The sequence below is a fragment of the Vidua macroura genome, chromosome 12 (assembly GCF_024509145.1).
Source record: "Vidua macroura isolate BioBank_ID:100142 chromosome 12, ASM2450914v1, whole genome shotgun sequence".
Lineage (NCBI taxonomy): Eukaryota > Metazoa > Chordata > Aves > Passeriformes > Viduidae > Vidua > Vidua macroura.
Window position 1 is genome coordinate 2,392,438 of NC_071582.1, and position 4,640 is coordinate 2,397,077.

Consider the following 4,640-nt stretch of genomic DNA (forward strand, 5'->3'; position numbering starts at 1 on the left):
CCAGCTCCACTCGCTGCCGGCCCAGGGGGCGGCCCGGGCGCCGGCGGTGCCACCAGCACATGGCACAGCCCAGGAGGACGCCGAGGCAGAGGAGGGACAGCCCCGCGCCGAGGGAGACCTGCAGGCGCTCTGGAGAGAGAGAGACGGGCACCGTTAGCGGGCGGATCCCAGCGGGGCCGTGCCAGCGCGGCTCTCCCCGGCTCTGGGGCAGCTGGGACCAGCCGGTGCCCCCTCCCCGGGCTCCCTCCCCGCTCTTGCCGGGATTGAGCTGGAACGTGCCAAGGGCAGCAGGTGGGACAGGAGCCGCGCTCGGGCAGCCTGACACGGGTTCGGGGCCGAAACAAAGCCGGCCTCACCCCGGCCGTGATAAGGGCCCTGGAAAGCGGGCAGTTATCAGCGCCGCTGCCAGGCTGACGCGGCTCGGGCGCGATCAGCCGGGCCTTGGTGGGGGCTCGCAGGGTGTGCCGGGGAGTGGGGGCACCTGCCAGGGGGGATTTGGGGTGCCCGGGCTGGATTCAAAGCGGCAGCGGCCCCTGAGGGCTGAGACAAGCCGAGCCCGGTCCCAAAGGGGGGAACCTCCTCCCTGAGCGGTGACGAGCTGGATTTTGTCCCAGGGGTGCCCGCGGGGTTTTGGGTTCCTTGGAAAGAAGGCATCCCTGCACACTGGGCATTTAGGGAGCAGGGAAACAACTCCTGGACACGAGAGCTGAAGCTCCTTTGGAACTTAGTTCCTGAGTTTCAGAGGTGGCATCTGTGCGACTCTGCTGGCAGAAAACCTCCCTGTGCCCAGAGCTGGCTTCGCTTCCAGCACTGGAGTGGGGGATTAAGGAGAACAGGGCCGGGACGAAGCTGTGCCAGAGCCTGAGCCGGGTCCATGAAGGGATGGGGATGTCGGGAGGAGAAAAGCGGGCATTGTCTCACCCCGCGGGGCCGAACCGCCCTGCCCAGGTGCCTTAATCCGCGCTGGGCGCTCCGCAGCCCTTTGTTGTTTGTTCGGGAGCCGGGTGGTGCCTGGGACCAGCTGAATGGCGGCATTCAGGGAGGGATGGAGGGGAGGGGGCTGGCTGGAATTTCCCTCCAGGGATTGTGTTCCAGCCCAAACAGCGCCTGCCGATGCCCGCGGCCGTCCAGCCCCGGGACAGCGGGTCCGGCCCGGGCGCACGGACACGCACACGGGGAGCTGCAGGGCTGCCCATGTGCACCGCACCTTTGCGAGGCGGGGCCCAGCTCCACCGGGCAGGGGCTGCGGGGCTTCGGGTGAGCACCACGGGGCCGCTGCTGAGCTGAGCCCGGCTCAGCTGAGCTGAGCGGAGCATCCCGCGGCCGGGGGAGATCCCTGAACAAACCCCGCAGGGAGCCCGCCTTACCTGCTGCGGGCATCCGGGGGACTCCTCGAGGCGCCGCAGCCGCGCTGCCAAGGGGAAAAGCCGGGGCTGGCAGAGCTGGAGGGGAGGGCTGGGCAGGACGGGAGGGGAGGTGGGGGCCGAGGCTGGGATAGGCTGGGAGCGGAGCCCGGGGAGCTCACCTGCGGCCGGGCCATCGGGGAAGGGCAGCGGTTCTGGTTCCACGGGGTGAGGATGAGGAAGGTCGAGGGCTCCATGCCCATCCCGGCACCCGGCCAAGGCAAATGCGGGCACGGGGCACGGGCAAGGCTGGCACGGGAGGGACTGGCACGGGCTCCCTGCCGCTGCCCAGCTGGTTCAATGACTGGGAAAACAGCGGGGAGGCGTTCGAGGCGCTTTGTGTGGGGAGCAGCTGGTGACAGAGAAGGGATCTGGGAGATGGGTAAGGGACAGGGGCGGGGATGGCTCTGGGGACACCTGGGACGGGAGAGACCCTGCGACTTCCGTCAGAATCCTGGAAGTGCCATCGTTCCATCGGGCCAGCTCCAAGCTGGGAGCTCAGGGCCCCTGCAAGGACACAGCCCAACCTCTGGGAATATCTGGGAATTCTCTGCCCTCAGGGCCCCTGCAAGAACACAGCCCAACCTCTGGGAATATCTGGGAATTCTCTGCCCTCAGGGAGCCAGCCGGGGGCACAAAGCAGGCGTGGGGGTCACGGTGTGAAGAGGTAGAAGTTTATTGGAATATAAACATTCAGATAACCTGTAAGATAGAAAAAACCCAACAACAACATATACAGACACTTGTTGGAAGGAGACGTTGAGGTATTTATCCACCGCCTAGGCTATCACATTTGTTTTTATTTACTTATTTTATTATTTTTTTTCTCTCTTTTAAATAGGTAAGAAAACTAGTTAGCAAGGCTGCTGCAGCTGTTTGGAGAGAACATCTGATCGCAGTCCCCTGGGAACGAGCAGGCACACGCAGCCTCCCCTCATGCCACCCTCCGTGCCTTCCCCGCAGCCCCGGGAGCAGGCTCGGCTCGCTTTTCCCCCCCCTGGAAGCGCCGGGGGAGCAAGCTGGGGGCTGGCCGGGGGTTTTTGGCTGGTGTGTGGAGCTGGGGGAGGATGGAGCACTGCCCTCGGGAACGTCCTGCTGGCAGCATCAAACCCTGAGTACTACACGGGGCTGGGGCGGCCCCCGCTCGGCCTCCCCCGCTCTGCTGCTGGTTTCCAGCACCCCCCACCCAAAGCCTGGCAGCTCAGCAGGAGACCCGCAGCTCAGGCTGCCAGGGCCAAAGCCAGGCTGAGGGAAAGGGTTAACTCTTCACAGTCTCGATGGTCCTTGTCACCCCGGGCTGGGAAAAGGACCGGTTTATTGTTGCAGCTTATTTAACTGAGGTATCTGTTAACGCTTCCCGACCTGATTCTTTCCCTGAATTGGATACAAAACAATCTGTTAGTCCCTGGCTAGTTCCAGTCTAGGTTGAGTAAAGCTTATAAACATTAATACTCTAGTAGTGTCCAAGCAGTTCAGTGATTCGAGTGCCTTTCTGTGCAAGAAAACACAACGTTAGCAAGTGAGACAAAGCAGCCCCACCCCGGAGCAGCCTCTGCTCCCCGGGGCCAAGGAGCAGAGCAGAGGGAAAAGCAGAAAGTGCCCCAGTCCCACTCAGAGGAAACAGCCCCAACCCCACCCAAGAATAAAATAAAACAACCAAAAGAAAACCCAGAAAAAAAAGGGGAAAAAATAATCTGATTGAGTCCCAGAGGCTGGAAAACCCTCTGGGAGTGTGTGAGGATGAAATGCCACTGAGCCCGTGGGTCAGCCCGGCTTCCCTGCCCACAGGGAGGGCAGCGCTCCCTCCGAGAGCACAGGAGACAGCCGGGAGCAGCATCCCTCCCAGGACACGTGCAGCTCCTGATCCCAGAGAGTCCTGGGCGCTGCGGGCCGAGGACAGCCCTGCCACAGTACAGGAAGCAGTGGGAGGACAGAGCCCGGAGCTGGGAGAGCGCACAGATCCGAGGGCCAGGTCAGCCCTGCCCCGTTTTCCCGCTGTCCTGCCGTGCACGTGTCCTGGGATGATGCTGGAGCTGGGCTCCCGGAGGGTGGGGAAGCCACTGCTCCTCTGCTCAGCCTTGTCTGAACTCCCTGTCTTTGGTGATCCATTTAAAAGCCAACAGAAATAAAAGCAAACACAAAGTCAGCAAACCCACCATGAAAACCCCCAAGCGATAGGATACGCCAATACTTCCTGAAGAGGTTAAAAAAAAACCAACCCAACACAAACAAAACAACCCAACAAGTACATATCTGAGGTATTTCATCTGCTCAAAAAACCTGACTCGGGCCTGCAGCACGGGAAGGACGTCACCGGGGCACGAGGGATGGCAGGGATGTCACCAGGGCAGGGGATGGGGACAGGGGGACAGCACCAGGCCACCTGAGCAGCTGATTCGCAGGGAACTCCAGCCCTGCTCCCAGCCGGGGGTGCCAGGGCCAGGAAGGGCCGGATTCCTCCTCGCTGGGAGCAGAAGGTCTGCCCTGCTCGGGTGCAGCTCAGAGCCCCAGACCCCCACATGAACCAGCCCACCTGCACAGGGCCCAGCTGGGTTCCCCCTGCACCCCCTGTGCTCAGCACACAGCCCTGCAGAGCTTCCAGAGCTGCTCCAGGGAGCCTGCTCCAACCCGAGTGCCCCTGCTTCGGGGACAGAGCGGGGACACCGAGCCCCAGCACGCCCAGGCTGTCCGTGCCACTCCTCAGGGACACTCGGGGACATTCAGGACTCGAGGGGGGAGGTGGCACCAGCCAGAATCAAGCAGCTGATGGTGCCAGAACCGTGGAGAGGAGCAGGAGGGAGGCTCAGGAGCCTCCCCTGAGGACACGGGGACACAGCAGGAAGGGACATGAGCAGATTGCCACGGGAGGACAGGGCCAGGCACCCCCGGCTCTCAGGATTGTCAAAACATGGAGTTGTGAGTGGGAAGAGCCCTGGTGGCCCCTGGTTCCCAGCAGAAACAGGGCTCCAGCAGAACCAGGGCTCCAGCAGGACCAGGGCTCCCAGCAGAACTAGGGCTCCAGCAGAACTAGGGCTCCTAGCAGAAGTAGGGCTCCAGGAGAACCAGGGTCCCAGCAGAACCAGGGCTCCAGGAGAGCTAGGGTTCCTAGCAGAACCAGGGTCCCAGCAGAACCAGGGCTCCAGGAGAACCAGGGTCCCAGCAGAACTAGGGCTCCAGCAGAACCAGGGTCCCAGCAGAACCAGGGCTCCAGGAGAACCAGGGTCCCAGCAGAACTAG